This window comes from Myotis brandtii, unplaced genomic scaffold, assembly GCF_000412655.1.
Source record: "Myotis brandtii unplaced genomic scaffold, ASM41265v1 scaffold165, whole genome shotgun sequence".
Lineage (NCBI taxonomy): Eukaryota > Metazoa > Chordata > Mammalia > Chiroptera > Vespertilionidae > Myotis > Myotis brandtii.
In genome coordinates this window covers 12,638,047-12,662,907 of record NW_005356042.1, presented here as the reverse complement: position 1 = coordinate 12,662,907, position 24,861 = coordinate 12,638,047, and the positions used below count along the sequence as shown (strand labels likewise).

Here is a 24,861-nt window from a genome sequence, read left to right as displayed (position 1 = left end):
GGAGAAAATCATCCTGGGTTGAGAACCCCTGCTTTATATCCTTCTCTAATGTCTTGAGGTATTTTTCAAGAGAAACTATTTTTAATAGCAAAATAATAAAACCAGAAAGTATTAATAAAACCAGAGTCATAATGAACTACTACTTAAATAATGATCACAGTGTGTTAATTTCCTGGGGCTGCCATAACAATGTACCACAAACAGGATAGCTTAAAATAACAGAAATATATTCCCTCATACATTTGGAGGCCAGAAGTCTGAAATTGAGGGGTTGACAGGGTTGGTTCCTTCTGGGGGTCTGAGAATCTGTCCATCCTCGCTTGAGTTGCGTGAGGTCACCAGCCACCCTTGTCATTCCATGGCTTAGGTAGTGTTACCCCCTGTTTCCTCCTTCACATGGTGATATCCCCTCAGAGTCTGTGTGTCTTCTCTTCCTCTTACACAGACACCACACCAGTCATTGGATTTAGGGCACACCCGAATCTAGTGTGACCCCATTTTAGTTTAATTGTATCTGCAGAAACCCCATTTCCAAATATGGTCCTGTTCTGAGGTTACAGGTGGACATGAAGTTTGTGGAAACACTGGTAAACCCAGTACAGGCAGGTGTTACTCAAATCTCTGTTTCACAGAAAAGGAAACTGAGGCATAGAGAGAGTAAGTGACAGCATCTGCATCATTGGGAGCTTGTTAGACCTGCCTGTTCCCAGGCTCCACCCAGACCCCAGGAGGCAGAAACTCTGGGAGTGAGACCCAGCAGTCTTGTTTCAACAAGGCCTCCAAAGGGATTCTGATGGCCCTCATGTTTGAGAATAGCTGATGAAAAGTGCAAGGTAAGAAAAATACCTTCTGAGACATCATTTTAGCATTTATGAAATGTTTCTCAAGTGCAGTTGGTTTACAAAGCCCAGAACTAATCTCACTCCTGAAGGTGGGGTCAGGAGAGTTCCGTTTACTGCTCTAAAGGGGCTTTTCCTCCTAGTTCACCAGGGCCAAAAGTACGGGGAAAATCACAGTGGTCAGGCATGTGCCTCATGAAGATAGAAAGCGTCTTGTCAGAGGTAAACTGAGAGAAGTGTTTTCCTTTCTGTAAGTCACTCCCGTCTTATTAGACAATCATTTCAGAAGGGAAACCACGGGTGGGCGCAGTGCTTTTCATCAGCTGCCTCCTCATCCCCAGGGCCTTCCCTGCCAGGAACTAGGTAACCACTCTTGGTGCCTGTAATAAAGTCAAGTCATCTCAGGCTTATCAGTGCACTGTTAATTGATCTTCATTTCCTATTATTTCACCTCAAAGCAAACACATCACTCACCAGGCTGACACCAGAGTTGTTTTTCTTCTGTGTGCAAGCATTTGCTCTTTTAGCAAGCTTCTATTATTCTCTATTTCAGAAGGCCTTTTCCCATCTGTTTACTGAAACTCTGCTTCTTTTTTAAAAAGTTTGCAGATTATGTAAGTTAATGCCATCAGCAGGAGGGAGGTAATTACTTTACAGGCTAAGTGGTAGATGGACCAGTCTCTATAAGCCCACCTCTAAGATGCACTTATGCAAATGGTAGGTCACACCTGTGGCAGAAACTTCTTCAGAGTATTTGAGGGTGTTTGTGTGAGCTTTGGAGAAACAGGAGAAAACTGGAGACATTGGTATTCTTTCTGGAGGTGGAGGCCATTCATCAACACAATAGGAAGCTCTGGTTTCCAGTTTCAGTTTCCACTGGGAGAGGACCTGGGGCAGAGGGTTAGTGATTCACATCTGATGGTCCTGAGATCCCTCAGTCTCTATCAGGCAATTCACAAATCCAGCCAGGGCTTCCTCTCCCTGGAAAAGTTTTTGTACTGTCGTCCCCCCCCCCCTTTTTTTCCTGTTTGTTTTTGCTGCTTACCCTGCCACTTAGGGGAAACAATAAAAAGAATAGAAACTCATGGTGAAAGTTTCAAACCTTTTGATAGGACTTAACAGCCAAAGTTTCTTTCCATACCTCATTCCCAGCCCTCTCTCCAGAAGAAACCACTTTTAAAGGTTTGTTGTGGATTCTTCCAGAAACATCATATGCATTTACCATAAGATACAGATATGTATAGACTTTTAAAAACTGCATGCAGCTGAGAACATTGAGTACATTTTGTTCATGACCTTGCTATTTCCATTTAATTACATCTTGCAGATTATTTGGTAACAGCACACATAGCTAGACCTCCTAATGTGCCATGACTGGGTAATATTCCATCATATCATGTCCTATAATTTATTTATTCATTCCTCTATTGGCAGACATTTAGGTTGAGTTCATATTTTGTTTTATACATGATTCGATAATGAACACTGGCAGCATACGTATTTTGTCTGCTTGGGCAAAGATATCAAAAGGGTGATTGTCCAGTAGCGTAAGGGCCAGAACAGAGAGTATGTACACCTCCAAAGTAATTGATTTTGGAGGAATTGCCAAATTAGCCTCTAAAATGGTTGCAGTAGCCTGGCCAGTGTTGCTCAGTGGTTGAGCATCAACCTATGAACCAGGAGGTCATGGTTTGATTCCCAGTTATGGCACATGTCTGGGTTGCAGGCTCGATCCCCAGTGTGAGGTGTGCAGGAGGCAGCCAATCAATGATTCTCTCATTCTCTCTCATCATTGATGTTTCTCTCTCTCTTCCTCTCCCTTCCTCTCTGAAATCAATAAAAATACATTTAAAAATAAATAAATAAGTAAATAAAATGGTTGCAGCAGTTTTCTCTCCACCATTCTCACCCGAGACTTCCTGAGTCACTCTAAGAGGCAAGGACCGAAATGCCATGGACAGATCCAGCAAGGTGGCGAACAGCACCCTGTTTTTAAAACTTTATGTTGCTACCGTATTATCAAGTTCTTGTGAAGCAACTGCTTCATAACAGTAGCCCAGTCCTCAAGCTTGGCTTTTTTTTTTCCCTTTTCAATACATCACATTGATTTTCTGTATGACTTTATCTGCTTAATACAAAGTGGGATTGAACAGTTATTTGTCTGGATTTGACCATTCCTTATCAAACATTTATGATTTAGCTTTCTCCACGGCATCTTCTTGTAAGGTGTTCCTTATTTTTATCTTTTTCCGTAAAGGTAGGATTGTGTTGACAGCCCTGTAATAAATCTTTCTTGAATGAGACGAGTTACAGAGGGGCGGGAGGGCGTGGGAGCGCTGAGCATGGCTGTTGGAGGGAAAGCTTCAAGAAGGGACAATGTGAATCATTTCTGGACTAAAAGTCATTTTTAATCATAGTCACTGATGCCGACTTTGGGGTTTGTGATATATTAAGATTGGGTGCTTCACAGGGAAGCATGGAAGGTTCAGCTCTGACGAAGCATGGTCCAGTCAGTAAGTGAGGTTGCACAGCCAAGGCCACTTCTCAGAACCAGGTCCTGTCCATACATAGAATAATGTCACTGTCAGGGTCAGGGCAAGGTCACCAGCTTCATGGAGAGTCTTGGTCAGAATTCAATCTGAATACAAGAGATTAGAAAATAACAGTGTGATGGGATTTCCTTGTCTTTCTCTTTTTTATTCTGTGTCTTGTTGAGAGCATTTTTTAGTTTCATGTAGAAAAAAAGAGAATTAAAAATTTCATTTAAGTTTTGGAAAACTTCATTGAGCATCTACTATGTGTGTCATGCCCTGGGAAGCAGTTCGAAGGACTTAGGCATGAATAAAGAAAGTAATGTGGTAAAGTGGGGGAAGCAGTCAGACCATGGTAAGCGGGCATTCCAACTCTTAGGAGCTGGATGACTCAAAGCAAGTTTTTTGTTTGTTTGTTGCTTAAAACAGCACACATTTGTCTCATTATCATTTCTGTGGATGCAGACTGCAGGCATGGTTCAGCATCTCTCTCAGGCTATAATCAGAGGCTGGGCTGCAGCAGTCCTTGCCTAGGGCAGGACTGGGGAGGATTTGCTCCCAATCTCAGGTTCATTTTTCTCCTCAGGATTTGTTTTTGAACCGAGGGCCTGGGTTCTTTGTTAGGTGTTGGCTGTTGGCCTCTCTAAGGGGCAGCTCACACCATGGCAGCTGGCTTCCATTGGAGAGAGCCAGCAAGAAGTGATTAGCACTATGGAGGCTTTAATCCTGGAAACGAAAATCCATCCTTTTATTTTTTTATTGAGATATAATTCAATATTCTAATTTTCTCCTTGTTAAAGTGTCCCATTGATTGGTTTTTAGAATATTTACAAAGGTATATAACCATCACCACTGTCTAATTACAGAACACTGTCATCACCCCAAATGGAAACCCAAGAGCCATTAACAGCTACTCCCCATTCTTCACCTCTGCGAACCATAAATCTCCTTTCTGTTTCCACGGATTTGCCCATTCTGGACAATTCATATCAATAAACTCGTGGCCTTTTGTTATTGGCTTCTTTCACTTAGCTGATGTTTTCAAGGTTCATCTGTGTTGTAGCATGTGCCATTACATCATTCTTCTTATGACTGATGAATATTCCATTGTATAGATATATTTTGTTTATTCATTCATCAGTTGATGGAAAATTGGTATGTTTCTACCTTTGGACTGTTATGAACACTAATGGACATGTTTTGATATGAATATGTTTTCATTCTCTTGAATCCTGGCCCTCCATATATTAACTGTGCATCCTTGGGTGAGGTACTAACTTATTGGCACCTCAATTTTCTCATCTTTAGAATAAATATAATAATAGTGATTTTCATAGGATTGCTAGGTGTGTGTACCTAGGATTGGAATTGCTGAGTCATATGGGCACATGGAGACTCTATGTTTAATATTTTGAAGAGCTGTCCGACTGTTTTCCAAAGTGGCTGCATCATTTTACAATCCCACCGGCAGTGTCTGAGAATTCTAGTTTATCCACACTCTTGTCAACACTTGATGTTTGTCTTTTTCAGTATGCTTCTGGTCCAGGTAAAGAGTTTTTTCTTGATCCTCAGTTGACTTATCTGGGAGTGTCGGACAGTTCTGTGTTAGGATTTCCAGGAGTAATAAAGCTGAGGAAGGTCACCGATTTTTGTTATTTGTGTTGTTTTGTGTTTAGCCCCAGGACATCATGTTGCAGAGCAGCGGGTCCAAGTTAACTCCTGGGTCCTCCTCTTTATTGAGATGCAGGCTAGGTTTACTCAGGAGTGCTGATTTTTCCTGTATTTTGCAGCAGGCATTCTGAGCTTGTATGTTGCAGAAACATTGATGGTAAAGACTCTTGTTGGGAAAGACTCTAGTTTCTACTGACCTCACTGTACACCTGACCCATTTCTGTGACCTTGAAGCTCTTCTAAAGAATATACTGTGTGTTCCCACACTCAGAACATCTACTAATGCTTGTATAACTGGACTCCTCATTTCTGTCCCACAACCTTCTGTTGAGCCCCCTGGAGGTGTCATCATGCTCCATGCCCTGGCTAGAGCATTGACAATCCCTAGGTACCCAGGAAGCCTGCGTTCTGAGAGACTCTACTATTTCTAAGGCATTTTCCTTCATGACCCCATGTGTGTGTTTACAAAAAGTTATAAGTACACAGACTTGCTTGATTGGCCTATAATACCTTCCTGATATTTGTTTACTACTTCACTTATTTACCTAACTCCCCATTTCTGCCCCCATCCCTAGTGCAAGTTCTGTGAAAGCAGGGTTATTGTTTCCCTTGTGTTTAAGGCTAGGACCTCAGCCCCTTGAACAGTCCCTGGTACATAGGAAGTACTTTCCAAATACAATTGAAGGAGGGAGGACCACCAGCCTATGAGTTCCATTTTATAGCTTAGGAAAGTGAGTCTCATGTTGCATAAGCAACTCAGCAATCCCATTTGCCTAGCACTTTCCTGTGGTTATTTGTTTAGCAAATATTACTAAGCACCTAGAGGCAGTGTGGAGTCTTGTTAGCACTTTGGGGTCACATTGCCTAGGTTTGAATCCTGGCCCTCCATGTATTAACTGTGCATCCTTGGGTGAGCTACTAACTTATTGGCACCTCGATTTTCACATCTTTAGAATAAATATAATAATAGCCATTTTCATAGGATTGCTGTGAGGATTAAATGATTTAATACATGTAGAAGATTTTACAGAATGAGCAGTATGCGGTCGCCAACCTTTCGGACCTCACGGACCATCATTGTTTCACAGACCACCAGTTGGTGACCGCTGATGTATAGTAACACTTAATATTATTTTTCATTATTAGTGTTTTGTTTTTGCTATTTCCTACTATGTGCAGGCATTGTTCTAGATACCAAAGTAAATTAGACAAAATTTCATCCCTCAAGGAGCTTGCATTTAAGTGGTAGGGAAAACTAACAAGAAACTAATAAATAAGGTTGTTTCAAATGAAAATAAAGGGAAGGAAATAGAGAGTGATTGTATATGTGGTCAGAGATGGCTTTTGAACCAGATCCTGAACGGTGACAGCCATGTAAAAATCTCAATAAAGAGAATTTCAGCCAGAGACATGACAAGTGCAAAGGGTCCTGGGGTAGAATTATGCCTGACCTGTTCAAGGGAGAGGAAGCAGCCACTGTGGTTGAAACCAGGTAGAATGATAGGCAGTGAGGTTGGAGAGGAAGGCAAATACCAGATTATGAAACCACTATATGAAGTCTAGGTTTTATTCGAATGGTGATGGTAACCATTGAGAGTTTAAGCAAGAAGGTGATGGTGATTTGATTCACATTTTTAAAAAGACATATTTTCAATCTGTAGAAGGCAACATTGGAAGCTGAAGGATAGTTGGGAGGTAGTTTGGAGTCTAAGAGGGCAAGAATGGTCACTTATACTAGGTGATGATAATGGAGATGAAGAAAAAAGGTTGGATTCAGGATACATAGTTCGACTGAGCATATGTGAATGTAAATGCTGGTTGGCCTGTCTCCCTCAGGACCACAAACCCTAATTCTTCATGTCCCCATCCTAATACCCATTGTGGGCTGGCCACCCAGTAGGCACCCACTACATGTTGGCTGCACGGATGTAGTAGACCACCCATGTAGGATGTAATGGCAGGTTAGAGATAAAGTGACCAGGGCTCCTGGCCATGGATGCTGTGAGCTTCTGGTTTCTCTCAGGCTGGCTCCTTCACAGCCTATCCTCTGGAGTATTGCCTTAGGCCTGTCCCCTTCACTAACAGGATTACAAGCTTGTAAATTATTTTTTTCTTTTACAACATGAGCAGAAGGAAAAGCCAGCAATGTCAAACTCAGTGAGCAAATATTTTATTTTGTTCCCTTTCACAAATGAACACGGTTTATCAATATCGGTGCATCTGGGAAGAGCAGCATTGTCGGGCAGCCAGCAGAAAAGAAACTGTGTGGCGATCCATTATGCTCCCCCTGAATTAGGCTTGTTGAGGCTCTATTATTAAAGTTGGATTTTTCTTAATTATTAACAGTTAAAAATAGGAAAATGGATTTCAAGGGGAAAAAAGTTGCAGGCACCAAGAGTCCAATTCTAACTGTGTGTGTATGCGTAAAACGGAATTTGCCGAACATGAATAGGCACTTACAATGTGACTAGAATGGGCTCTGTCATGTGTCAGCCTAATAGCCTAAACCCTGGTTCAATACAATGAACTTGGGAAGGTTTGCTTAATGAAAGAACTGACGTTTTCTGTGCAGTGGCTGCATTCATCAGCCTGCATCCTGTTCATTATGCTACAAAGGGCTGCCAATGGGAATTGGTAGGGTCATCTATTAGGTAAACGTGATGGGGACAAAAGATAGCAAAGGCCTGGGCCTTGTGGAATTTTCTGAGGTGGTCTGGGTGATTGCAGAAGGGAACCCCGGGTAGGGGCAACATGTTCCCAAGCTGGCAGAGGGGATTTTGGAGTCGTGGGTGGATTCTGGCTATGCCCCATGCTGATAGCACATCCCAGGGACCCTGGAGAAGTGTTTTCACTTGTCCTCAACATCTCCCTACCCATTGTGGAGTCTGTAGAGGTGCTCACAATTTCTGGGTTCCTCTCCCTGTGTATGCACATGGTATGGCTGTACTTCCCTGCCACACGGCTGGCTTTGGCCAGTGGAATCTGGATGAAAGCAGTGTATGTCTCTTTGAGGTGGTATCTTTAAAAGCCCAGTGTGTGCTGCACCAAACTCTGTACTGTGCTTACTGGCAGTATCCCAGGCACCAACTGCCCGTCACTGGAGATCCTGGAGGACAGACAAGTCAAGAGCCCCACGGACCCTCTGTGCTTTGGCTTTAAGACACTGAGATTTGGCAGGATTGCCTGTTAGAGTCATCCCTGGACCATCATGAGTTCTCTTACCCATCATTAGGCATAGAGGGATCCTGGTTTGACAATCAAGTCTCAGAGCAGTGGGTCCCTTCATTACATTCAGTCTATTTTGCAAGGTTGAAATATTGTCATTTGCCTTTTAAAAATCATGTTTGAGTCTGTATATGTCAGTGAATTTCAATGAGCCTCCAGAGCCATTTGATGGGGTACCCATTTGAGAACTTAAGCAGATTCCTTCAGCAGCGAGTGGAGCCTCGAGTCATTGGAAAATGCAGACAAAACAAGATCTGCTGATTGGCAAGGTCATCTTGGGAAGGGCCATTGTGGAGTAAAGAGCAGGCCCATTAATTCCAGGGGGATTTACATCAGTTCCATCTTCCTTTTACCTAATGGGACTGTTTGGTTGTGTTCTTTCCTGGAGAGCTTAGTGATTGAAAGGAGGAGATTTAGAAAGGAGAGATAAAAGTGTGCATTGAATCCTCACGACATGCAGCCTCCTAAGGAGGCGCCACAGTAAATTCAGATGTAAGCCAGCGGACAGCATCTCTGAAGACAGTATTGATGTCCAGGTGGTGACATTTCCAAATAAAGAGGCTTTAAAGGATTCTAGGGAAGTCGGGTTGTCTTAATATTATCTCTACCCCAAAAACCCAACTCTGGCTTAATTAAAAATCCCTTACATAATTATCATGGGGGTTTTGAATATAGAATCTTTGCGCATTTGTTTTTTTAATTTATTCATGTCTGAAATAATAGTTTTCTCTCACTTCCTCCTCTCCAGCAGTCCTCACCTCCTTTCCATACGTAGGAATTGTGCTGTGGGGGCTTCGTCTTTCACAGACGTCTTCACAAGGTCATTGCAGGTGTTAAATGAGAGTTTGTATTACAGCAGTTAGGACGGTGTCCTGCAAACAGTCTGTAAACCTTACCTATGAAAATGGAAAGAAGCCATGAGTCTTGGTTGTCCAACAGATCAATGTTTGAATCAATGTTTACTAACTGTGTAGCCTTGATTCTGTTATATAACCCTTTCCAGCCTCAGTTTCCCTTTCCATAGAATGGGAACAAAAGTAACATCTTAGCACCTTCCTCAGCAAGTGATTGTGAAAAGTAGGTGAGCTAATGTCTGCTTTACTTTTAGCCCAGCCCCTGCCACTGAGGGAAATTTCATTAAAGGTTTTCTGTTTGTAATTTTATATGGATGGGGGCTGTGGGGTGGAGGGGGGACATGGGCTTTGCCATGAAATCCCCCAGTAGCCAGTGGAAAGAGAATCAGTTAGCAACCCTTTCAGCTGCCAGCCCCAGAAAATTCCGGCTGGATGGATCTGCAACAAGGATACAGTGTGTGCCCTCACATCAGGTCCTGTTTGGAAGCTCCTGCAGGGATGGGTTTTGGGGGCTCGGGCTCCAGTGCATTTTGCCCTCCACGTGATAGATGCCTTCACAGTGGGTCTGCCTGGGGTTGCTTGTGGTGGACTCCTAGGTGGAGAAGTGTGTGAGTCAGAGAGTCAGACAAACTAGACTTTAATCTTAGATGTCAATGTTTAAAAGCTCTGTGACTCTGGGTAAGTCAGTTCACCTCTCTGTGCCTCCATGTCCTCATGTATAAAATGGACACCGTGATATTGCCGGTCTCATGGCATGGTAGGGGTCATAGTGAAGGGGGTTTATGTTCAGTGCATAGCACCTCACCCAGCACAGGAAGCTCTCAGCAAATATTCCTCAGGCAGCGTAGAATTTTGGTGATTTATTCAGTGTCACTCGTCTGGTGGCTGTAGAAGCAGATGCTCAAACTCATACCAAGGTGGTACCTTCCCTGTAGTATATTTCCAACACTATGACTTTAGGATTTGCCCTCACATTTAATTAAAGATAGGTTCACAAAGACAATAGCTGTAAAAACCCACACCAGTGCTTAATACAAACATAATCTGTCATGAAATGATTCAGTTTATCCCACTTTTAGGAAGCCCCTTGCATATAGATCTTCTCAGTCTGTTTAATAGAAGAGAAAAAAAATGCTTTACGTTTGCTGGCAGCTTCCCTGAGAATCCATGGATGAACTCGTCTACAAATCATTGACATTTACATGTTAGGTGTCTGCTCCTAATAGTTGACCGTCTTTCTAGAAGCAGAGCTATACATCTGTTTTAACCCATTTTTGAACTTGTATGGGTTAACATTGTTATTTAAGGGATTGAATCAGTATGAATATACTTTTCTGGGTACTATTTTTTTTAGAAAACTTAAACTTATAATGATGAAAATAATAGGATACAAATCAAAATACCCATTACTATTATTCTCTTTTCGTTTCTTGGTATCTTTCTCTCACATAAGATTGAGCCTCAATTGCCTATCCTATCCTATCGGGCATCTGTAATTGGGCTCCTCCCTGCTCTTCCAGGTGTGTTCCTCATTGTTCTTCATGACATGCACTTGGATTCTATTACATTGGACTCCGCTTTGCCTTCAGCCAAAGCTCCTCTTAAAGACACTAGCCATCAGAATCACCACTTAATCCTTACACCCCAGACATATCTTTACTCCTGGATTAGTCTTGACTCCCCTTGTCTATTCTATGAGAATGTCAGGGGCAAGGGCGATGAGATAAAAGGTTATTAGGCAAACAGGAATGATATCAGGGTTTCAACCATTCATTTGTTCATCCCTTCATCATTCAACTACCATGCACTATGTGGACAATAGTGTGACGGTTAGGGGCAATGTGTCAGAGGCCCACAGACCAAGATCTGGATCCCAAATGGATGCTGTGCTCTGTTAAATAGTGCCCCCTCCTCCAAATATATGGCTGAGATCTCAGAATGCAACTTTATTTGCATACAGGGTCTTTATAGATGTAACTAAGTTAAGGATGAAAATGAGATCATGCTGGATTAGGGTGAACCCTAAATCCAATGAGAGTGTCCTTATAAGAGACGTGAGGAGGTGATGTGAAGATGCAGGAATGGACCGGAGAGGTGTGACTACAAATCAAGGGCCAAGGACTGCCAGCCACCAGCAGAAGCTGGGAGAGAGGCCCAGGATTGTTTCTTCCTCGGAGCCCCCAGGGGGCACTGACCCTGCTGACACCTTTATCTTGACATCTGGCCTCCTGAACTCAGAGAGAGTGAATTTCTGTTTCATTAAGCCACCTAGTTTGTGACCCTAGGAAACTATTACAGATTGTTTCAGTGGTTGAGCTTTTCTGGTTCAACTCTCTAAAGTGGACACCAGCATCATTCTCGAACATCTGCCTTTTCTAAATCATGGGATAATCTGGTTAATCACTGGTGCTCTCAAGCCCCAGTGGAATGGAGATGTCCCTATCTTATTTAGAAATGGTTTTAAGACTCAAATGAGACAACATATGTAAAGCACTTGGCACAAAGCCTGATTCACAGTAAGTGACCATTAAATAACTGCCCTTATTAATGTTGCTCTTATTTAGCATGGAAATTTATTTAAGAATGCACAGTCAATATTCAATTACCCTCACTAGTAAAAAGGAATAAGGGTATGGATTGCAAAATAGAAAATACATGGAAAGATTAAGTTTCAAAAAGTGGCGAGGTAAGTACCTATAGGCATTAAGCTTCTGGCTGCCTCACTTCATTTCTTCTCAGCCCACCCCGGCAGGAATTGCCTTCACTGGGGGCCATGGAAGAAATATGACCCTTGACAGTCTACAAGGAAAATAATTCGATCTTGGTAGTTAAGAGTTAAGTATCACTTTGAGCTGCAGGTTTCTGATTTAAAACCATTGTGTCATCTCATTTCAAAACTCCCCTTTAGTAAAAGTTTAGAATACCAGCAGGGCAGCAAATATGTTTGAATGATTTTATTCAAATGTCAGGTTTAATTAAATCCATAACCAGAAAACAAGCCAAAAAGAATGTTTCAGGGAGCTTTGGAAATTTTTTTTTTTTTCTTATCCACCCCCACCTCTATGTTCAGGACTAAAACCTTTCCAAACACATGCAAATATACGTAGGAGCATTTATCATAAAAATACAACCAGGAAAGCTAAAGTGCCTATTAATATTTTATTCTACAGCAAAGTGTGGTGATCAGAATAGTTATATATTGAGGAGGCCACAAAACAGTGTAGTTGTAGTTTGCCAGTTTTAACTAAGATGGGAATGTGTGTGTTCACACTCCATGTTCAGTTTCTGTGATCATTCAGGTGTATTGGCATTCTGATGGGCAGCCAGGTTGTTAGAACCACAGTAATCAGCCTAGCATGGCAAGGGAAACCAGTGTGTCTCCAGACTACACCTGAATTGCCTGTAATTGTTTCATTCTACCTTACATAACCAGATTTTATCACTTGCACACAGAACAGCTGAAAAGATACTTAAACTAAAATGATCAGATGAAATTTTAAAATCAAGAATGACTAAAAAGATCCCCAGAAGGCCATCACTGGCCCGGAGCCCCCCATTTCGGGGTCTAGCATTTGTACCGATTATGGCCTGACAGCTCTTGAGTTTCCAATGATAACAGCCATCTGACTTGATCGGAGTTCAATGGATTTTCACTAAAATAGAATCATCGCCTTGGTGATGGATAGAAAAAGTAAAGCAATACATCCTGATAAATGCTCTGCCTGCCTCCTCCCTCTCCCCAGCGGTGACCTTGTGAATCCATAAGAGAGCGAGGCACAGCTCTGGTCACCGCCGCAGCGCGTCAGGACTTGGAAATTTAAGTAGCTTTGAAACCCATCAATGGGGTGAAGGGGGAATGGCCCGAGAAAGCAATGGATCATGCTTAGAGGGCTCTGAGGGAAACAGGGTACGCTGAAGGTCAACGTGCAGACACGTCTTGAAGGAACAGCTCAAACCCTCATTCATATTCACGGGAGGCTGTGGCCCTGTGAGGCGAGTTCAGTCGAAGAGTACAATAAAACAGGAATTTTCAGAGCATATAATTTCTTCTCAGAAGGGAAAGGCACCTGAGAGTGGTGCCGAGTAAGCGCTACCTGAGAGCGAGGGAACGCCTTGCCTGTCTCTCCTTCTGAATAGCAAGGAGCAGGCTGTATAAGGACCACTCAGCCTCTGTAACAATACCTTTGTTTTCCTACCCAATGAGCTCAACCCACTGTGAATATTTTGATCACCATGGATCATCTGTAAAGACTCCAACTTGCTAACATAAGAAGAAACCAACTGAAACAGTGTCCAGGAAGCCCCGGGATCCTGTGCTTGCCTGGGAAAAGCAGCTTCTGGGTGGTTGAAGGGGGAAGGAGTCGGACATTGGCAGGCACCCATTAGTGTTGGTTACAACTTGCTAAAAGAAAATATTAAAATAAAAATTAGATCATAAATTTGGAGCTACAGTTACCAAGCCTAAAGTGCAAATTGCCAAACAAGTCAAGAGACTCATTAGCATTTTATGTAAATCAGTTATTACTGTTCTCCACTTCCTTAATTATCCATGTTATTTCAATACAACCCTTTCTTTGATGTCCCAATTCTATATTTAAATAGTGCAAGATTTCTATCGGATCCTCCCGCAGAGGTTTGTGCCATGCAAAAAACATGCCAAGAGCAGCTATTTCAGAGACTACAGGGAAATGTTTAATTGGTTCATCCCATTTGAGTTATGAGGGCGTATTACTGAGCGCATAAAATCAGAAACATGGCAAGTACTAGCTTGGAGAAGTTTACTGAAACCTGCAAGAGACCATTTGAAATTTTGCCCCCAAGCCTTTTTGGATTCTCTGTGGGAGCTGATTCAAAGGGAAATTTTGCAAACTTCATTGAATTTTGCTAAACGATTGATTTATAATTGAAATATTTGGAAATAAAACCCACCAGCCCTCTTTCCTTTGGGCACAGAGAGTTATTCTTTAGGTTGGATGAAAGAAATACAAACAACAGAGAGAAAGCAGAACATGGGGTGGGGGTGACGGGGGTGGGCAAGCATTTTCCACCCAGCCCTTGTCAAATGGTTCATCTTTTCTGAAAGAGGGACCATCACTAATTTAAAGGACAAGTTTGCAGATATCTTATTCTCAAGTTGTCTAAAATTAAAGAATATATCACAAATTACAGATATAAGTGCCCTTTCTCTAATAAACTTAAATATAAATATACATATGCATGCAAGGCCCAGTGCATGAATTCATGCATCAGTGGGGTCCCTTGGCCTGGCCTGCGGGATCGGGCCAAAACTGGCTCTCCAACATCCCCCGAGGGGTGCTGGATTGCGAGAGGGCGCAGTCCAGGCTGAGGGACCCCACTGGTGCACAATTGGGGCCGGGGAGGGATGCAGGAGGTTGGCCAACCGGGGAGGGACTGTGGGAGCGCCCCTGGGTGTGTCCGGCCCATCTCGCTCAGTCTTGATTGGCTGGACCCCAGCAGCAAGCTAACCTACCAGTCAGAGCGTCTGCCCCCTGGTGGCCAGTGCACATCATAGCGAGTGGTCAACCGGTTGACTGTCTGCCCCTGGTGGTCAGTGTACTCATAGCGAGCGGTTGAGCGGCCTTGGCATATCATTAGCATATTATGCTTTGATTGGTTGAACAGGCAACGAGACACCTAGCATATTAGGCTTTTATCATATAGGATATTTCAGAAAGGAAGGGAGAGGGAGAGAGAGATAGAAACATCAATTATGAGAATCATCGATCAGCTGCCTCCTGCACACCTCCCACTGGGGATCAAGCCAGCAACCCAGACATGTGCTCTGACCAGGTATCAAACCATGATTTCCTGGTACATAGGTCCCCTCAACCACTGAGCCATTGAGCCATGCTGCCAGACTCATAAATGAACTTTTAAAAGAACAGTGTCCCACAGGAACTTGATAGTCACTCTTATTACCTTTTAATCAGTAAGTAGGTTCCCTCCTCATTGTCACCTGCCTGTATATTTCTGCCTCCTGCCCCATAACCTGACTTTTTTAAAAATACTTTAATTTTTTAAAATGGATAGAGGAAGAATCTTTGAATGTGAATTGTAACTGAAAATAGAATTAAATAAATGGAAACACTACTCTTCTTCCCATATATTTTTGAACATTTACTATGTTTGATTTTTTTTTTTTTTAGAAGAAAGAGCAGATTTTGGTGAAAGCCAGTATGATAGCGTAGGATTTGGTGACAGATAGATCCAGATTCTAGACCAAGCTGTGTGGCCATATTCACGCCATCTACCATGGTGTCCCTCAGTGAAGCATGGCTAACAGTTGTAAAGACTAGCACGTAAACATAGCACTTGATATATACTAGAGGCTCAATAAATGGTAAACTCTACTCTAGACCAGGCACTGTGCCGAATGTTTATGTAAGTGATCACACTGAATCCTCAAAACACTCTTGAAAGTAAGTGTGATTATTACTATGTAACAGATGAGGACAAGGTTTTGGGGGGTTGAGTTTAGTGATTTGCCCAAGGTCACACAGAATGGAGTGTAGGAGCTGTGAGTTTAATCTAAAAGTTCTCTAAGGTAAAACAATAGTTTTGACAAGAACCATACAATAGATAAGTTTAACATTATAAGGGGGAAAGACAGCATTTCTATATCCTTTTCCTGTCTATTTAAAGTAATAGTATTTATAGAAAACTCATCTCAGCAGACTAAAATACTTTTAATATTTAATCTGACTTCTTGGTTATTCATTTAACAAATACCTTTATGAGGCTTGCCATGTTCCAGGCACTGTTCAAAGCACTTAAAACTAGTAACTCATTTAACCATTTATACATACTTATTGTGAGAGCCAGCGCAGCAGGTAGGTATATGGGAGAGTTCCAAGACCCTGGGAGGCAGGAACCTACCCTAGTGCTTATGATCTTCCAAGTCCCTGGGCACTAGCCCATATATGCTTTTTTAAAATATAAATTACATTTTTAAAAACATGATTTTTCTGATCATACATATGGCATACTCATTATAGAAAATTTGAAAACTAAAAGTAGTTGTAAGGAAGAAAAAAATGTAAAAAGCCTTTATAATTCCTCCACGCATTGTTAACATCAATCCAAGATTTTAGTGGAAAGAGAAACACATGATCCAGCACAAGGAGTAGTTCCAGCTGCTTCTTCACTTTGCTTGTTTTAAGAGTCTGAGAGTAACTCAGAAGTTACTACTACAAAATCATAACACGGGCAGGAACTGGACGGAGAACCCGCCAGGGGTTCAAATTCCTGTGTTGTGTCTTCTTCATATAACTCGCTGTCTAGTTCTCATGAATATAAAGCTAACATCAAACACATCATTAAGTGGGACGTTTCCTCTGCAGTCCAGAACAAAACATAGAAAGCTGACATGCCACCATCCCCAAAGATGCCAGTCTCCATGCCCCTCTGTCTCTGCCCCTGTTTAGATCTTGTCATTTGGGCCTTGGTTGTACCAAGGATTATCAGCCTTTAGTATTTACTCTATTCTTTATCCTGGGACTTCCTGTTGCCGAAGTCTGATCGCTTATCTGAAAAGCTTCCGTTTGTTTCCCCAGTGACTAGTGGGGTTTCATCACCAGGAAAGCACATTGTTCCAAGTCTACAGTCTAAAATCATCATCATGTTTTTTCATCAGAATGAAATATCGAGTGCTCTGCTCAGTGCAAGGTTTTATTAATGATGTGCTGTCAGGGGCTGGATGTTCTGCATATTTGCATATTAAACAGCTGAGTGAAGAAACATTCCTTTTATTGCTGCAGGGAATAAATCAGTTTAAAGCAAGTTCTCATCATTTATACTCCTTTCAGCTAAGTCTTCTTTTATTGAAATAAATTGTTGAAGTGCTTTGCTCATTCTTTGAATACTGATGAAATTTACCTTGATAGGACCTCGGGAAAAATAATATTTTCTTAAAGGTGCAGTATTGTTCCATTTCTTAGTATTGCTTTAGTACATTATTGATAAGATAATTTAGAAATAGCAAGTGAAATGGGAAGAAGAACAGTTTTGAATAAAGATGATGTTTCCTCCGGATGATTTTGCCAAATGTATCTTTATTGGTAGAATGTAAGAGAAGAAAAAAAGCCATTAAGCAACAAAAATTACTATATTTTTAAATGAATGATCAACTGTGTTTGCTTTCAAATCCCAATGGGCAGCATATTTCATCCACACACAAGGACACAGTGTTTACCAGATCCCAGAGTTCACTATCCCCTGGGCAGGCATATAAGAGATCCCAAGAAATCAGGCTATTTTCAAATATGAATTGCACCTAGCCTCCGGGCAGGCAGACAGTGTCTGTGGTACAGGAGCTGTGCAAATGCTTTGGGTTCCCGTCTACTCATGCCTCCTGTCTATGCCGGAGGTTGAAAACTCTGTTTATATTGAATATGTCCTGAAACATTTTTTAAAAAGTATTAGCTCACATGATGTTTTTGAAAACTTAATTGCTTGCCAACATTTTAAAATTGGGAAATTTCACATAAAAATCCAGATTTCCAGCCTTTCTGCAAAAGGCAGAAGAGCAAGGGACCCTAAAACCTTTTCATCATCTGTTGCCAAGCAACAGCTGTCCGATAGGTGGAGCAGGTCCTCTCATGTTGCCACAGTCCCCACCACTCTCTATTGTCATATGCCTGCCCCTGGCTCTTTCTGATGCCTGCCTGGGGCCATCCTTGGCCTATGCCTTTTCTCTTGACGGTGAACTCAGTTATATAAAGTGCTTGGGCAGTGCCTGACACATCATAAGCATCTGATAAGTATTAGCTGGTATTAAAATGGATAAAAACATGTGAACCAAGGTTAGTCAGTAAAATACATGTTTTATTTCCTTTTTTATATTCTTCTGAGCATAGAACCAAGCATATCTTCAGCTTACAATTTCCTGTTTCCCAAATTATTTGTATATCTAAAAAGTAGCCCTCTCAGCATCTTCAGATCTTTTCTCTGATACCCCCTTTTCAGGGGTGCCTTCCCTGACCACATTATTTAAAATTGCAAATTTCTCCCTGAACTGTGCTCTCCCTGAATCTTCTGTTTTACTTATTTTGTAGCATATATTGCATCTGAGAGACACTGTTTCTCTTTTTCGTCTGTTCATTTAGTAATTGTCTCATTCCCCTCCCTCACTAGATGGTAAAACTCCAGGTAAAAGTCCAGAAGGCTCAAGGTTTTATGTGCTTTGGTCCCTACTGTGTTCTGAGTACCAGTATCCATGCCTGCCACTTAGTAAGTACAGTAGGTGCTTAATAAATACTAATTGAGTAAATGAATACATGAATGATGGGATGGATGGGTTTGCTTATTTTAGGTTGGCCTCAATCTTTACAGAAATTCAACTCAATAAGTATTTAATTAGTGCCCATGTGTGCAGGGTCGAGTGCTGTTCCAATATGGAAGGAAGAGAAGCCACGGTCATCCCAGTGGTCTATGCCCAAAACGTGATAACTGTATAAAGAGCTACAAAGTGCATTCTTGACTGAGGACTAGAAAAGAGGGATGATAAGTACTCACCTTTCTCCAGACCCTCTTATAGACCAGGCACAAGGTCACGTGCTCAGTGGAGCCTATGTAGGGTCATTGCACGTGCCCTTTTACCCTGGAGATGACTGAGGCTCTAGAGAGGATGAACCGCATTCCCAGGGTGGCACTGCAGGTGTGTGGGCAATGGGCCCAGCATGCAAGGTCAGTGAGGCCTGACTCTACCAGTGGTTCTCAACCCTCCTAATGCCGCGACCCTTTAATACAGGTCCTCATGTTGTGGTGACCCCCAACCATAAAATTATTTTCGTTGCTACTTCATAACTGTAATTTTGCTACTGTTATGAATCGTAATGTAAATATCTGATATGCAGGATGTATTTTCAGGGATCACGACCCACAGGTTGAGAACCTCTGCGAGTCTAGACCCTTTCCTCAGGGCAGGGAGATGGGAGAGCAAGGATAGAGGACAGGATGGAGCATGTTTCTAGACCCTCAGGAATGACATTTGGGGAAGCTACTGGCTGGAGGCACCAGCACAGAACATGGGATGGAGCTGGGGAGGACTGTGTCTCAGGGACCTGCTTTATGTAGAGAGATGGGGTTTGCTCAAAGGTCCCTGCGATCCCAGAGCCATTTTTTATCCTGGAGGTGCTAAGGTGGGGTAGAAAGGAGGGGCACTTCTTCAAAGAACATGCATTAAAGAGTGAATATATCAGCATAGGCTTTTTTTTTTTTATCTTGAAAGAAACAGGAAAACACTCCTATTCCTGTTTCTCTGCCAGGAGTAGTATTGTTTCTGTATAAATCATTTGTGACAGAAGCTCCTTATTTTTAAGTGGAAAATGCACATTTAATAACAGGAGAATAACGTCCAAACATCCTCTCATTGAAGGCTGCCAAGAGAATGCCAGCACTGGTTGTTGCTTGGAGAATGAGATGCTCAGGTGCAACTTTCCCAGGGGCCAAACTGCTATTGCATGGCCTTTGCTTACAACGGGCACTGAGCAGTGGCTCCCCCAGGCCTGCCTAACGAAGGGCAGCTGCATGCTGGGTGCCTTGTATACCTGGAGTCAGAGTACACCTGGGTGAGGACCGCAGCCCCACTGCTAACTGGCTATATGGCTTTGAGATAATTATTTTGCTTTTCTAAGCCTCAGTTTTCTCATCCATAAAATGGGCATAATGTTATCCTCTACCCTCATAGGCTTAGAGTAAAGTTTAAATAAGAGGCATCTAGCATTGGGCTAATATATAAGGCAGCCATTGGTCACATGGGGCTATCTAAATTTAAATCAGCTATAATTTAAATAAAATTTAAAATTCATTCCATTGGTCACCCATTTCAAGTGCTCAGCAGCCACACGTGGCTCATGGCTACCACATTAGACAGCACAGATCGAGAACATTCCCATCACGGAGGGAAGTTGGGTAGCACTGGTTTAGGGTCCTTAGCTCAGTGCCTGGTACACCGTATGCTGCATTGGTTCTTAATGTTCTTCTCCCCATCTATAAGGAAATAAAAGGAGGCACCCTACATATTTGAATCAGAGCCCTTGTAATCATGACTTGAATAAATTGGGATTCGTTCCAGCCAAGATTCCCTCGTATACATAAAAGGAAGGAAGCACAATTTGGATATACAGGACTCTGCCCATTAAGACAGTCTCTGGGGACAGACCAGAGTGTGAGGGCTCCCAGTCCTGATCTCAGGGGAATCCTTATTACAGGTGTTAACCTGATTAGTCCATGCTTGGCTCCTCGTTAATTACCTGAGGTAGCTAGGGCCGTTTCCAGTACTCAGCACAAACCTTTTCATGTTGACTCTGCCGCTTACTAGTTATTTGGTCTTTGGAAGTAACTCTCTAAGTCATTGCTTCTTTTCTTAAACTTAGTTGGCGTGAGAATCCCCAGGAGGGCTTGTTAAAACACAACTCCTGGGTCCTGCCCTGAGAGCCCCTAATGCTGTAGCTGGCTGGGGCCTGGGATTCTGCATTTCCAGTGAGCTCTCAGATGATGCTGATGTTTCAGCCCTCGGATGGTCCTGGATACCCTCTTCAAGCCCATAACTCTTGTGAGAATTGAGAAAATGAATATATATAAAGCCTACAGCCAGTGACATTTTAGAGACTCAGCAAAAGGGATCTGCTATCACTATTATTATATTTTTCTAATTATTATTTTTACACCCACAAATCAGGATCTGCTAGATTTTCTTGATATTTGAAAATTGAGCCCATGCACTATGCCACTCTTCTATTATGAATTAACTGTCTTGGATTTAAACTACTACAGAACCTTTCAACTCTGAGTCATTTTGGACCAGTGGGATGGCTGTGTCTCCAGGTGTGCACCCAGTGTCACTCCTTCATCAAGCACTCCACCCCTTCTGGGCAGTTTGGAACTGATATCGCCTGCGCATCCCTTCCTCCATAGCTTGGGAGGATGGATAATGCCTTAATGCACTTGCCTACTGCTAAGACTGTGCTTGGTAACTCTTAGTACCAAGTGGGCCTTTTGGAAACACTTGCTTCTGTAATTGAACATCAGCAACAAGGGGAGAAGAATCTTTCCCGAGTGGAGGATGCGAAGAGGATGACACCTCTGTTCTAGGATTGGAAATTTTAATAAGTGAATTTCTAGGCTGCCCCCATAGATTAAGCTTTGGTGGGAGAGGAAGGCTAAATCATTCAAAACCTGGGATTCCATTCCAGATGCCATATTCCCTGAAAATTTCCAGATTCTGATTCCAATTTCCAATGTCAAGTAAGGAGAAACCCTGTGTGTTCATTGCTCTTGTTTCCAATACCTTTGGTAAGGCATGATCTTCAAGGAATTGAGTGAGCTTTGATATTAAATATCAAATCCCAGCTAGGTAGTGCCCTATCTGCGACGTCTCAATTGATTGGAGTGTCGTCCCATACACCAAAATGTAGAGGGTTTGATTCCTGCTCAGGGAACATACCTACGTTGCGGTTTGATCCCTGGTTGGGATGCATGTGGGAGGCAACTGATCGATGTTTCTCTCTTACATACATGTTACTCTCTCTCTCTCTTCCTCTCTCTAAAATAAAAAAATATATATCGTATATATTTAAGTGTTTAAATGTTTAACAGCTGATAGGTAACTCACTTAATTTTCACTCCTTTTCAGGTTTACTTCATTCAAAATAATGGGGGAAGCCAGACTAAGCTTTGAACAAATAAAATTTATCCTGGTCAGTGCCACTAGACTTTTTTATGGGGTTATATACAATATAAAGTTTATGAACAAAACCAGCAACAGTTGACAAATTGAGGGCACACATACACCAAACGAAATGATTCTTATATTTGCCATTCTATTGCTTCGCATAATCAGCAGTGCCTGGACCAGAATGGTCATCAGTTTGAAAACAGGTATTGACAAAATATTCATTTCTATATATTCTTTTAAATTTTGAAAATGAACTGTATGTTAATAAACACTGACTTTATAATCATTCAAAGTGCATATATGTTTTAGGGGGACGCTATATATATCTATAAAATGGTAGTAATTTCATTTGAAGAGTTGATCATGATGTCCAATTCAGATTCCCTGAATGTCTTAATTAGGCCTCTTTGGACGCAAGGAAAAGAGTCCTACTCATGTCACCTCCTCTAAAGGTTTATTGTAAGAGATGTTGGCAAGCTAGCTGGGAATGAGGGGCTTTGGTACCTGTCCTCTGTGACCTCTAGCATAGTCACTGTTATCTTTTCCCGACTGGCTGCTTCTGCCACTGTGAGACTCTCTGTTCTCCTCCCTTGCAACTCTGGCTCGCCCACTCTTCTTTTTGCTCATGACAGCAACTAAACTCCATTTTGTGGCATCTTTCCATCGGCTGTCCCTGTTTCAACTCGCTCACAGTCTGTTTCCCAATTCCCTGGTGTAGGAATGCACTGGTATGAGTCATCATTTTCATTGGTAAATTGCAAACCAAACTTTTGGATTGATTGCCCTGGGCTCAGGAATAATCAGACCCGAGGCCTATTCAGCTGTATTCAGAGTAGGGAAAGGAGCAGTGTCAGGGGGCATGAAACATGCCCGCTTGGGTAGGAGGGTCCACAGACCATGGGAGTTTTCCTTAGAAAGAGTAAGTGAGTGGGCAGGCATGACTGGTCCCTTCCAGTGTCCTGAGGTTTTGCCATTTAAGGCCAATTGAATTGAAATGGCAGCTGAGCATGTTGAGTCAGATCAAGTCCAGAATTCCTCCTCACCCCACCCATTTGCAGTTGCCTCAGATTTATTATGGGACCTTAATTTAGTGCAAGCATGCCTGCTGGCTCAGGCTGCTCCTCACAGCTGCAAGGTCCCTGGGGTAGAGAGGCCACTCGGAGCCCCTCAGAACCTCCCTTCCTCTCCTCTCCCCCCTGCTAAAGGTTAAGAAGGGCCCTTTCCAAGGCGCTGACTTTTGGTTGGGGGACAGCAGTTATCTTTCTCCAGGTTCATTTCAATGTCACCTGGTTAGACCTATAATTATAATGGGCCACATTACTTTGAACTATGGAAATGGCACAGTCATCACCTAACTGAGCTTCTCTTTGTTCTCATCTTGTTTTAATGACACTCACATCTTCAAAAAAGAGGGATCCAGGAAATAAACTGGAAATTCACTCCTCTCCAAATTGGAGCATAAAAAAACTCACTAGCACATATGAGAAACTCAGAAACACACTAGCATTATAGTCTCACATGAGTCTGTGCAAAATACATCATGGGCTTCATTTGGGACTGTCTCCACTTTGATTGGTGTTCTAGGGTGTCCTCTCCCTCCATACCTGATAGGGACTTGTTACTCTTTGATGTTACTATAACCCGGTCCAGCCCCTGAGACAATGCTCTGTATTCTTTGAGTCTCAGCACGGGGACTAGTCAGAGTTTCCATTCTGATTTTATGACCCCAGGAGGGATGGGAGAGACCTGTGAGGTCATCTCATCTGTCCTCAGCCAGGGTAGGGCTGTTCCCTAATGTTGCAGTCAAGTATTTGGTCCAGTCTCATTTTAAATGACTCAAGTGATGAGGCCCTGGGACCTCCCTTGGGAGGCTATTCTGCAGCCTAATAACTCTCACTGTGAGTTTTTTGTATGTGTCTAATATTCAGAGTCTGACACAATGAGGCTATAAAGAGCTAAGTCTGTTTAAGGTAGCTCTTCACCTAGGAATGATCTCATAATAGTCACTTTTGTTATAAATCTTCATCCAGCAAGGGAGTTATGTGCAAGTTACAATGAGACCTGGGGACTATTTGTCCTAAAATGTAAGAATAGCCCCCAAATGAGAATTAATGCTGGAAAGCCACTCCATCTACCAACAGTGCATCAGGCAGTAACTGTTCTGTGTATGTTACAATATTTCACACAGCAATATTTTTTGCTTATGTGGTGTTAAATGCAAAAGCAGAGAAGCTTCTATTGAATGCTTAGCACAGAATTCAGTGTCGCTCTTTGAAACATCTCTGAAAATTGCCTCTCACTGTTTGCCAAGGAACGAGGTCTTGGCCTGGGCCTTTCTCCTGTTCAGGGTCTATTTGTAATCATGGTTGCAGTTAGTGGTGGTGAGTTAATTATTGTTGGGAAAAAAATCTCAGGGTGCGGATGTGTCAGGGAAAGGAAGAATGAAGAAAGGAGGAGAGATAAGTACAGGAGAGAAAGAATAGGAAGAACAGGATAAATTGGGAATTAGAAAAGGAAATAGAAATAAAAGGAAGGAAGATAAAGTGGGGGTGGAAGATAGGAATGAAAGAAGGAAAGGAAAAGGAATTGCAGGTAGATTTGGGATCTGTGGGCTGGAGAGACATTCATACCAGCAGTACTGAACGTTCCCTTAAAGTTTCACCCTCTGGATCCTTCCTTTGCTGTAGGAATCTGGTTCTCAAAGCCTAGTTCCCAGAGCAGCAGCAACAGCATCACCTGGGAACTGGTTACAATGCATCTGGTCCCACCCCAGACACCCTGAATCAAACGCTGGGGAGGGGACCCAGCCCTGCGGGTTTTCACAAGCCCTTCAGTGGATCCTGATGCAAGTCCACAACTGTCGAGAACCACAGCTGTAGGACATTCTTCTAGGCACCAAACTGTTTTTAGGAATAACCTGGCAGTTTGAGGGCATTTATATTTATAGGGGCCTCGGCCTCTACCTCTACCTCTCTGTGCCTTCTCTAGCCCTCTGTCGAACCGTTATCTCTGCCAGGAGACAGGCTTCATTTTGGAAATCCACC

General features: G+C 42.5%; 1 protein-coding gene and 1 long non-coding RNA gene across 2 annotated transcripts in view; both read left to right on the top strand.

Annotated features, from left to right (window-relative positions):
* WWOX (WW domain containing oxidoreductase) overlaps positions 1 to 24,861 on the top strand; it is a 935,251-nt gene that overhangs the window by 475,196 nt on the left and 435,194 nt on the right. The gene's annotated exons all lie outside the window — the stretch shown is intronic.
* Positions 1 to 24,861, top strand: part of LOC106725461 — an 82,971-nt gene that overhangs the window by 47,122 nt on the left and 10,988 nt on the right. The window lies entirely within an intron of this gene.